Here is a 12,414-nt window from a genome sequence, read left to right as displayed (position 1 = left end):
CTGACATTTTTGCTACACATCCCTAGAGTTTTGAAAAGTTTCTCCAAGCAGACACTTGCTTTTGTTGTGTGTGTGTGTGTATGTGTGTAAAGCATGATGTCAGGGCAAGGTTTCTACACATCCCTTTTTTTCCTCTATAAAAACACACACTCATCATATCCACTCAACCTACAGTTGTGGTTAGCACAAGAAAGAGGGGTTCTTATTTAAAGGACTTTCAGATATAGTAATAAATAATTCAAACTAAAATATAGTACATAGCAATTAAATGAACACAGTAGATGCTGTAACACACCACCTTCATTTTTTAGTCCTTTTCTTGTGCGTCAGTATTCAATCTCCAGCTGTTCTCAAACGCTCTAACCCTTTGGGAAAATTATCACAGAGATGCTGTATTTGTGCACAGAGAAGCAGCCAAAGAAAGGCCAGGATCATGTAGCACATTATACTACCAAGTAAGAAGAGATGCTTGTAAGTAGATGTAAAAGAGATGTTTGTTAACTCAGTTGCAAAATAGTAGAAGCATCTATAAATGTTTTTGAAAGCATCTTCAAAATAACTTTTATAGATCAAAATTATGAGTAACAGCAGGAAGTTCCCACACTCTTCCTCACATTTCCATCCCTTTTTGAACTTCAGATTTTTTCCATCATGAAAACATGACCAATTTTGCACGTAGTTATAGACAGAGAGAGAAAATGTTCCCCTCTCTCTACATTTCTCATTTCAGCCAATTTTACAAAACATTTCAGATGTTAATCCCGGAAGATTTCTCCCTTCAGAGATAAAACCAAGGACTGATCCCAGTGGGAAGATGGCAGCCTCTACCTCTCATCAGGATAAACTCAGAACCTTTACAACACTACACAATCATTCAGGGACATGTTTACAGCAAAGGGTTATGCACAGCCCAGACTCTACCTTGAAAGTGTACAGTTATTAACATGGACCAACAGAAGCAGTTTACTTCAGAAAGTGGAAGAGAAATCCAGCTCACCATTAGTTTGACTTTTACAAAAAGAAAAAAAAAAAATAAAAATAGTACAAGAGCAGCTCACGCTTAAACAGATGTCCAGAAAAATATCAAGTGAAGCTGTCAAAGGCCCCATGCTAAATGTATTGCTATAAAACTTATCACAAGAGATTTCATCCCCACCCACTCACAAAGGGCATGGACCTGAACACCTACTGTGCCATCAGAGAGTTTTATTTCCACTAATTGTGTTAAACTTACAAATGAAGGCACTGATCAGGCAAAGATTTCACAGGCACTTTTACATTTACATTGTCTGAGTAAATCCCACTGTTCTCAATGAGGTAATTCAGAGCCCATAAAGATGTTCCAACATTGCACAAAAACTATATCTCAAATTACGAGCGATGGAAAGCAGAGAATAGCACCTCTTAAAAACATATATACAAATAATCCCAATAACCACTCAGTATTAATAAATCCAAAACACAAACTAAAACCCATGTCCCATTTAAAGACATGTTCTTGAGCAAACAAACATGAAGGGAGAGGAGCTTGCCTTTTCCTTATCATCCCATAAACACAGTTCCCATGCTATTTTGCAAGCATAGGGAAAAATAGATTCAATGTAGATGCCCCTATTTAGGCAGCCCATAATTCCTGCAGCTCTTTGTAAATCCTCTGCTGGTGGATGGTCTATTTAGGATTAGTAACAGAAAGAAAGTGAAAGCAACCTTTAGGCTCTTCTGAACTCTGTAGATCTTTGGTCAAACCTGCTAGAGGATCACCATCCCGTAACCGGCTCCCCCGTGAGTTTCTGGTTTGGTTTGGGGGTTTTTTGTCCTTCTGCTGCATAAATAAGCCTAGAAGAGGAGGAGGCCCACAGCATGGAACAAGTATGCTAATGCCATATCATACCAACTGTCATGCCAACAGCAATCACACACACACACGCCCGCTCACACGCTTCTGCCAAATAATCACTTAAACAAACATCAACTACAGAGATTAGCAAAAGCGTCTGACAACGCGCAAATCGGACAAGAAACATGGGCTGAAGGGACAGCTTAGAAAAGTGAGGATTTAATAAGTGAAATGACATGAAGCTTCTGAATCAAAGCTTGCAACATTTTTGGAAGACTGCTGAAAATCCTATCTGTTGGCCTTAAAGGGAAAGCTGGTAGATTTTTTCCATCCGTCCATCCCTACTGCATATCAGCTGCAGCCAGACAGGCTTCTAATAAAAGCAAGTGACTCTTGCACAAAGCAAAACATCTTTCTGACCTCTGGGAAGGCAGTAATCCAAGCAAACAACCAGGCAGTCAGGTGGCACAAGCTACTGGGAAGCAACCAGAGCATCTCAGGGGTTTTTTGTCAGCACCAGGAGGAAAGCTAAGCCACTACCATAGAAGACTGGGTTTCCAGGTGAAACCATCCTAGGTAGAACAAGTTCACATTATTTCTGTTTAACGTGATAGAGGTGGGGAGGCTATTTCTAACATGTAAATTTTATTATTCAAACTAAAGGAACAAAGTGTTTTCCTACTGGAATTAAGGCAGAATATCAGAACAATCTCTTGATTTATCTTTAATTTACTAAAAGATGCTTCACTCCAAAGGCACTTTCAATTAAAGCAATGAGATTTTGCTTCAAGAAGTACAAGAAGACTCACAACCATTCACCAGCACTATAGCTCACCTTATTTTGAAGAATTTGCTACCAAAACAAAGAACTGCCTACTCTTTCTAAATCTTAGTGTGAATTTTATAATCCTTATTCTGATGAGGCTCTTGCTGAAACATCAGCTTTGCCTAAATAATTGCTGGAGGATGTGTGCCTGGTTTAATATTAATCTCTGCTCAACAGGAAGAATATGATTTCTAGTGAGCTGAGAAAGGTCTCAATATTGAAACGGAAGAAGTTTGGTTGTCTGAAAGCAAGCTGTGACTTTGTAGTGCCACTGAAGATACATCACCATATTAGAGATGCCACATTTCTACCAAGGTTATTTCCAAGTCCCTTCCCATCTCACTTTCAAAGTCAATAGACCTTTCTTAAGAGATCCATCCTTTACCATCTAACAAAGTGTCTAAAAGTGCATCACGGTAATGTTAAAATGGATATTTTTGAGACAAAGTCAGTTTTCCCAATGTTGCTCACATGCTGTAAACCTGTTTAGAAAAAAAAGACAAAGGCAAAACCACCTGTAAAATATCTTCAAATACAAAGATTTTGATATGATAAATGCTTACACTCAGTATTAAGCACAATTTAGATGCTCCTATCACAGAGGCAAAGATGCTACAGACTGTGAGCCTTCTGTTGTTGGCTACAGATGGGTACATACATTTGCATTGCACTACTAAGACTCTTTTGCACTTTGAGATACACGATGTGTGAGAAGTAGAGCTAAAAAAATAAACACATACATAAATGAATCCGTTGTATTAATGATCCAGTCAAAACAAGGAAGCCTTAAATGCAATAGTTATATCATTTTTAGTTGGTTGTTAAACTAATGCCACTGTTCACATGGCACTGAGGGGAAAAAAAGAAAAAGAAAAAAGAACAAAACAGGTTTTGTGCCTGATATTCACTGGAACTGAATCTGAAAAGTTAGTTCAGTTTTTTCTGCTGCCTTCAATCAAGCAGGGATACTCTGCTTCCACAGATATCTATATATTTACTGTTTGTGTCAATACACAAGGAATTCCTCCTTTCCCATACACCATTAAAGTGAAATTATCTGATTTCTGACTTTCTAATCTTTTGGGGCAGCATAAGGCAACAAATAATGCAGTTAGCAAAGTCAGACGGTAAAGATAACAGAGTGGTCTATCTGCCTTAACAAGCTCAGAAGGTCGAGACCAACTTTGCACTCAAGCCTAAGAAATAGGCTACCTCCACCTCATTGCCAGCTTCAGCAGTCCTGTGCCTGTCTCCACTGCCAGCTGGACCAGCCTCCCTTAGACAACTGAGCATCAGCCCAGGTGTGTAGAAGGATGCTTGCAGAAGAAAAGCAGAGCCTATCTAGCCTCCTCTTTCTTCCCAATTGTTCTGTCTGGTTTTATTCTAAGAGTAGAGCTTTTGTACAGATAGGGAGTAGCTCCAAAAATATTTTTGGAAGATGGCAAAAATTCTGTTTCATTTAAGTTGTTAGCTAGCTGTTTGACCAATTCCAAAACACGCATTTACACTGAGGTGTTACAGAATTTCTCCTCTTTCTCTTCCCTTATCACAGGCACTTGACAATGATATCATCTACAACTAAATAGGGGATGTTTACAGGGTCCAAGCTACATTGAAGCTGTGTAGAAACTAATGAGGAAGGAAGATTTTTATAATACTCTTGTGAAATCTTTAATGAGCTCTGAAATAGTGCTGGCAGGCCTCAAAGGAGAAAGGCCCAGTATAAAATTGAACTTTGCAGTTTGCTAAATGGCAGTGTACTGGAGCCCCAAGCACTATTTATTTTCAGAGACTATTTTTACCAGAAAATCCTCAACTCCTCTAATGCTCTTCTGCTCTAAGTCTTTACCCCTCTCTTGCAGCTGCCGTGCAATCAGTGGCACTGACTGAGCAATGTGCTCCTAGGGCCCAAAATAACACATTAATATATTTTGCTTAACTTAATGGAACTGGATTTTGCCTCAGACATGGTTAGCTCCATTCCTCACCTCCAGAGGTTATCCACATTGAAACCAGAATATGCAAGGAAGGGCAGTGGCTTTTTGGAGTAGAAGGATGGTGATGGTGAAAAATCCCCTGGCTGTATCAGTAATATAGTTAGCTCTTTATTACATTCACATTCTCCCTTCCCATCTCATGAAGCTGCCTACAGCTGTGTTCTCTCAATCTTCAGTCTAAAAAAGATTAAAAAGCAGTCTGCAAGATGACTACAGCTTTTACAAAGCCACTCCCACATATAAGCAAGGAAGGAAATTAAAAAAGTTAAAAAACAACAGAACCATCATGGTGCCACTGCAGAAGGTAGAGCCAGATATTTTAAATGGCTCAGTGATTCTACTCCTTGGAATAAAAGAAGGTAAGACATATTGGCCAAGAGAGTGTCTAGTTTGGTAAAGTCCTGCTGACTCTTTCCATGATGACAAAGTAAACCATAGTTGAAAACATAAACTGAACTACTTTAATACTATCACCTGCAATGGGGCTTTTTAAGTCTTCAAGTAAAAGTATTCATTAGTGAGAAGACTGTAGAAGCCTGAAGAGGGTCTGAAAAGTATTGATGAACCTGACATCATAAAATCAGTTCTTCTGGCAACTCAGAACAAGAGAAATTTTAGCCAGCAAATCCCACACCAACTGCCAGTTCTTATTTCAAGAGTTGGATCAATCTCAAGTTAAAGGTAGTGAGATTAAAGAGTTTCTTCAGCTGATGGCCACTTCCGTTCAATTCAAATCCAACAGTTTGCAAAGCATATTTAAATAAAAAAACCCTATTGATTTCTTTTAGAGTCTATTACTGTTGGCATGAATAACAAGAATCAGTACCTTGAAATTTAGTGATACACGAAAGATATGCCTTTTCTCACATAGTTTAGCTGCTGCTGTGTCAGTCCACAGAGACACCACCATATCATTTCTTACACAACTACTGTGCTCTGTGAGTTATTGCAGTAAAACAAGAACATCCACATTACAGAAGACATTGTTGGCTCCTTTAATTTAATTTTTCCACAGTGTTTCTGCTGAAGAAACTGATGTAAGACAACTGACTCAAATTTTCCCCACCTCTCATCAAATGCACATTGAACACTTGACAATGCCCACTTTTTTATTTTCCTCTGCATGGCTCCATCGGAGAGGACCCTCTGTGCATTCAGAGCAGCACAATGAAGAATGATTTCCAAAGCATTAACTTGGAGCCATTGAGACTTGGATGTTTTCAAAATGACTCTTTTGTGCTCAAAGGATTCTAGACTACCCCAGCTACTCTAGAAGAGAGTCTTTTTCCCCTTTCTCAAAACATCCATTCCTTGAGCCATCCCTGGAGTGCATTGTTGGGGTTGATTCCTTAGTGCAGCGAGTTCCATCAGTCAAAGCTCAACAGATACAAATAATATCAGGATATGGATATAAATTAGTGCGACAGACCCTAAATAGTTTTGACAGGTTTAGTAAGTATATATAGCAACACAGAATGCTATTCCTGCTGTCAGACATCAATATGTAGACAGAAGATTGGGGGCACCATGGAAACTCAGCGACATAAGAGTGGTATTGATTGGATAGAAAACGAGACTGCAATTTAAGCTTAAGGCTGCCAGAGATGCCAAGAATGGAGAATGACCTCCAACAGTGAATTTTCAGCATAAGCTCCCTGTGAACAAGCCAGTCCAAGAAGGATAAATCAGGGACAAGCTCACCAGGGATATGGCTCAACTGAGTTTCGGCTACCCTAAGCAGATGAGAATTACTCTATGTGTGCACGCGTTACAGTGACCTAGTTCGTTCAAAGACAGCAATTTGAATGGTTTATTATAGAGGCTTGAAACAAAGAGATTTCCTCAATTAAAGTCCTGAAATGCATCCTCTAAATGAAAATGCTTTTGATACACTGATCAGCAAGAGGTTGTAAATATCGAAGCAAAGCGGACATTGTTAAAGACCAATTCCCACAGAAAACGCCACGGTTGGGAATGTAGGTAATGAGGGGGCCTGAACAGAGCAGGAGCAATGAGCCATGCCAACTCCATCCCTAATGCTCTAGTGTTACACTAAAACACTTGTTACACTATAACACTGGATAAATTGTATCTTTCCTGGCAAAAAAAAAAAGGAAACCAACAACAACAAAATAAAAAATCCGAACAACCCCCTCCAAAAAAAAACCAAACAAAAACAAAACAAAACAAAAAATGAGTGTATTTTCAGAGCTCCTGTAAAGCATTATTTTTAACTATTATCTGAGCACTCAGTAACAACCATTCCCAGAACAATCAAGAAGAAATAGAGGACGTGTCAGGGAAGTACCTCGCTGGAGCCATAACTGCTAGAAGTCCACTAAATAATAATATTCACATTTGTGGCAGAAAGATTAATCTACACAAAACATCCATCAGTACAGCTGTGTCAGGAATAAGATAAGCCTCCAAAGTGTCCCCAGTGTCAGTATGGCCGTAGAACACAGGCATATGGTACTGGGATAGCAGGGCTATGTTTTGTAATACTATAGCAAGACAAACCTTCTGCTGGCAAGGGTGTATCAGCCACAAACTGCATCTCAAATATCTGGGGATAGACATCTGGATAACTGCAAAAAGGCTGTTTTTCTTAGGCCTTTTCTACACTATAAACAAAGGTTTACCATTTGTAAAAAAAAAAAAAAAAAAAAAGATTTGTTGCTGGCTTCTCTTTTTCCCACCCAAGAGCTGGCTCAGGAGCATGCTAAAGTCAGTAAGTTCCGGTCCTTCAATTTCACACAAAGCTTCCTGCGTAATAAGTCACTGAAGAGTTTAGCTTAGCCTGAAGACAGGAGTATATTAAACATCTGCTTTCCTTCTCTTTAGGAAAAGTCACTAAATTATGCAGCAGGTTTTTTTGCTGCTGCTTTTTTGGGTTGGTTTGGGGGTTTGGGGTTTTTTTTTAGTCCAATGAAGTACCCTGTCCGTGTACTTCCAAATTTTAATTTCTCCAGCAGGTTAATAAATTCTGTCACAAATACCTAGGTTCCTTTTTCTCTTCAAACAATTTCTCATGATCAAAAGTTCAGACTTTTTATCTTTTTCCTTTGCAAGGAGGAAACTGAAATAAACAAAACAAAACAAACACACAAAAACATTAAATTTTTTTGTAATCAGCTCAAGACCACTGATCAGACCAGGTAAAAAATAATTATTTCTTTGTAACAACTTTCCTTTTGTACTCTCTTTCTCTCCCCACCCCTTCCCTCCTTCTCCCTAATACCATTAGTTACACACTCAGTCTACTATTTCTTGCTGAAAAAAGTTGAGCTTTGCTAAAAGCTCAAAAAAAACCAATGCCCAAAGGCAAAACAAGGAAAGGGCAGAGAATTCAAGACTTGATGGCCACAGGTAAAGCGTTCCTCTACTGTAATACAAGTAATTTAAAGCAAACAGGATTTAATTAAAACACCTACCACTATCCATAGATGTAGGGTTATCTCGCAAAGATTTAACACATCACAATGTTCCCAAGAACCAACTAGTCTCTAAGGTTTGCATCCTAGAAGCCAAATTCCAAGTGTATCTCTAAGCTAAAGCACAGTAGACATTCACCAAAAGCCACTTGCAGTGTGGAAGAGAAAGATGTGCAACAGCCAACTGGAAGATGTAAAAGGAGCAGATAAGCTCTCAAAGAATGAAGACTACGTTTCCCCTGTGAAAAGTTCACTTTTAAAAAGGAGGGGGAAAAGGAGGGTAAGGAGCTAGAAGAACCAATGTTGGAGACCACGATAGATGCTCAACAAAGAGAAAACTGTGTTTTCACCATTGTTAACTCAGACTTTCTCCCAACCCATCCCTCTGGAGGAAGCAGAAGACACAAACTAACGATGGCAGTTTTAAATAGATCTATCAGCACTTCCTAGATTCAGTTGTTCCACCAGAAGTAAACAAGGGATAAGAAGGCAAAGTCCCAAGAAAAAATATCAGTTGCAGTGCTCGGTCTGAAGGTACGATTTAAACTCGTTATCCCGAGTCTCAGCCGGGACATTGTTGGCACACGGTAACTGGGACCTGCAGGGGGTTTGCCGCTCCGCGGTCACTCCGCTGCCCTTTTGTCCTCTCTAAAGGGACCTGCCCGAGGACTCCTGCCTCCCTTTCCCTCTGGGTCACGTCACCCACCGCCACCTCTCTCCCTCTGACCCTGTTTTGGCATTCAAGCGCTCCCACGTACCGACCCGCCGCCGTCTCCCCACCACGGCACAGCGCGGTCCCGTGCCCAGGGTGCTCCCGGACACCCCCAGCCCTCGCCCCCCGTCTGCCCCTCGGGCAGATGTCTCCGGGGTATCAGGTGCCCGCCACCACCCCGCTGGGTCCAGGCTCCCACCCAGCCCCACGGCCCCTCTGTCCGGCCACCCTCTGCGGAGCCCTGCTGGGGCAAGTGTCCCGGAGCCAAGACAGGCAAGGGGAAAGTGCTTCCCACCCTGCCCCTGGGGAGCGAGCGCTGTCAGACACGAGGAGATCTGCTGGAGGGTACCATCCCTCGGGCAGACTCCCTCTGGGAACCCCCGCCGCCGCCGCCTCGGACTTACTTCGGGTGTCAAAAAAGCTCTTCTCCCGCAGCTGAAAGGAGCGAGTAGCGACCGTCCCCGGTGAGCAGCGGCTGGTGCGGCCGCCGCGCGTCCCTTCGCTTCCCCACGGACGGGCTCGCCGGCCGCCACCTCACGCCCCGCTCCGCCCGCGCCCCGTCTCTCTCTCCCGCCGGAGGTTTCTCGCCGAGATTTTTATACTGGAGGCAGGGAACCTGATCCGCGCTTTGACTCGGCGAAGCCCGGGCTGCGGCGAGGCAAGGAGAGGAGGGAGGCAGGCGGGCGCCGGGGCAGAGCGAGCAGCCGCGCTGCCCCCTCGTGTGATGCGGAGGGGGCGCGCCCGACGGGCGGGTCACCCGCGGGGCAGCCTCGCCCCCGCCGCCGGGGCTGGGCGGGTGCAGGGGTGGGCAGGGGGCGGGACGGGGCCGCTCCGCTCCGCCGGAGCTCGGCGGCAGCTCCCCCTGCTCCTCCCGCCGGGGGAGCGCACCGGGGGACAGCCCGGCGGGGCGGCGCGGACCCCGCGGCACCGGGGCTGGCCCGGGTGCCCCTACTTGGTTTGTTAGCCCAGGCAGCTTCCCCTCCTCTTCCTCACGGTACCCAGCGAGAGGGGGAGCCGAGGGCCGGGGGGTGCACCTCATGGTACCCCCCGGCCCGCCCTGTGCGGGGGTTCGTCGGGGCTTCAGCTGCCTTTGCAGGTAGAAACATCCACAGCAGCTTTTGCCCGGGTCGTCTTTGGCTGTCAGAGTTTGGGGAGCTTTACTTTAGCCTCGCTGACTCGCTTGCCATTTTGACCGGGGCCGTGTTGGATTGGAAGTACTGTTGAAGAGTGCGAAACAAGTAAGAAAAAAAGCAACCAAACGAAACAAAAACAAACAAAAATCCCACAAACAAAAACCCAAACAAAACCAAACTAAACGAAAAAAAAAAACTGAAACAAACAAACAAAAAAAAACCCAACAAAAAAAAATTTCACCAAACTGAGCCCCCTCCCCTAGGTTTTAATTTCAACGTGGCCTGAAAGCGGCATGAGAACAACTTTTGTCATGGCGTTTCAACACTTCTGGTTGTAGCGGTTGCTGGAGTTGCATCAAGGCTTTCATTTAGGAGCAGACTTTTCCAACTTTTAGGTTCATTATATACATTGAATAAGAGTGTTCCCCAATTCACAGCTTAATTTTAAACCAAGTGGACTTGTTCCAAACTCCAGGCAATTTCTGTGTAATTCCCTTTCCCCAGAGCAAGTCTCTGCCTTCACTTGAAAGACTGGGTCCATTCACTGCTTAGGTCTCAGCTGGGTTTGCAGCTTGCAGCTCCTGCTCCAGGTTTGTACAGAAATCCAGTTCAGATTCTTCTCCTGTTTCCAGAGGAATGAGCTAAAAAAGTAATTTGTCTGGCACCATACACATTGCATCATCTAACACCTACCATCTGTGACAATGAAAAGCACTGTACAGCCAGTCCCAGAGCAGGCAATTGCACTCACCTGGAGTCCTTCTTAGTAAAGTAAACTACCCCCTTCTATCCACACCTTGGCATCTTCTTTTCATCACAGAGTTATGTGTTCAGTCCTGGCATGGCTGTTCAGGATTTGCACCACCGGCAGTTTTAATGACAGTGATGTAATTTAAAAAAACAATTTTGATTTGCAGTGTAAAGTGATGTCTTGAGATGGAGAGAATATACTTTCTAGCAGCTGGATGAGTGGAAATGAGCACTCAATAGTATTCATGTTTCAGAGCATACAAGGCTGAATGAATGCCAGTTTGCACCTTTCTGAGGGCTTCTCAGTGAAATCCTGACATCATGGTGCTAAGCACGACAAACATTTAGAGAAAGAAACTTTCCATCAAAAAACACCTGGTAGTGGTTGACACATTTCAGACCCCAGAAATTCTCCATACAACCACAATAGCACATTTCAGGTGATCAATCCTGTCTGAGTAACAAAATAGGAAAGAGGACGATGGCTGTAAGTTCACCTTGATTGAAACCAAAAAAGATTTCGTCGAAGTGGGTCAAGAGATTTCTTACTTTCTTTACAGAAATCTGAGTCTTAGCCAAAACACTGAAAAACTAACATTTTCATAAAACAGTGGAAGCTTTCTGCAAAAAGCAACTGCTTTTCACAAAGATGTGCATGATGTTAAAATCCTCATTTTGGCCACTTAATTTTAGAAGCAATGCCAACAGATAATCTCTGACCAAAAATGGTCACAGATTTTCTACAATTTTTCATAGCTCAGAAATTATTCTCTTGAAACTGAGTTTACATGCACAGAAACTAGTTTCGAGTGATATGGCTTGGGTTTTGACTCAGAATCTCCAAAATAAAACTGCAGACAAGGTTAGCAGAGCTTCTCGAAGGACATATTATGGTCTGGACTATGACTGAAAAAGAGAGCACTTAGGTTTTTGATTGACAAAAAGTAAATGTGTTTTAATGTTCATATTGTTTGTCTCAATGGCACCTTGAGGCTTAACTGAGGTTTCCTTTGCAATAAGCACTGTAAAACACAGGAAAATATTCTTTGTCCCAAATTGCCCACTATGTTAGATACCTTTGAATTAATGGAGTATAACACTTCAATTTCTTGACTGAAGTTTTGCTGTTGAGATACTCATAAAGACACAGAAGCTGAGACGGTGAATACAGCAATCTTGAAAGGACCAGTGTAACTTCTTTTGCCAATAAAAAGTCATCAACTATATGTTAGTCACAGCCTTAAAGGTGTCTATGGTGCTGGTTCCTAGTGGAAAAGAGCAGGACAGTGGAGAAAAGGGATGGATGAAAGATAAGTATGACCCTTTACTTCCACGGGGATATTTTCATTATTAAAATGGTAAAGCTGAAGAATCTTATCTCCAGATCTTCTCTGCTGTTTTGTCTCTCTTGACTTTTTTTTTTTCCCTAGACAATTATATAGTTGCTACCTGATCTCTGGAAGTACAGACTAGTGAACATATACAGTGACATGTAAAGAAACCTCTACTGAAAAATTACTTTTTGACTACTACTTTTCTACTCTGAACACAAAGTTAACCCAGAAAGGAGAATTTGCTGCAGATTGTCAGGGATATTTACCTTTAAAATCCTTGACATTTGTTTGTAGCTGCTGGTTCCACCCTGATCAAAAAACAGAGGAGAGTAATGGACTGGAAGCTGTAGAAGTCCGGTTTCTGTATTCATGTACCTTCTTTGCAACCCAA

General features: G+C 42.4%; 1 protein-coding gene across 1 annotated transcript in view; it reads right to left on the bottom strand.

Annotated features, from left to right (window-relative positions):
- Positions 1 to 9,511, bottom strand: part of PTN (pleiotrophin) — an 80,969-nt gene extending 71,458 nt beyond the window's left edge. Inside the window, exon 1 of the mRNA XM_027680577.1 lies at positions 9,211 to 9,511. The gene's annotated coding sequence lies outside the window, so the exon portion shown is untranslated. The remainder of the gene's footprint in view (positions 1 to 9,210) is intronic.
- Positions 9,512 to 12,414: the final 2,903 nt, after the last annotated feature.

The sequence above is a fragment of the Neopelma chrysocephalum genome, unplaced genomic scaffold, assembly GCF_003984885.1.
Source record: "Neopelma chrysocephalum unplaced genomic scaffold, ASM398488v2 Primary Assembly neopelma1_59, whole genome shotgun sequence".
Lineage (NCBI taxonomy): Eukaryota > Metazoa > Chordata > Aves > Passeriformes > Pipridae > Neopelma > Neopelma chrysocephalum.
Note: the sequence above shows the minus strand (reverse complement) of the source record. Positions and strands in the feature narration are given on the sequence as shown.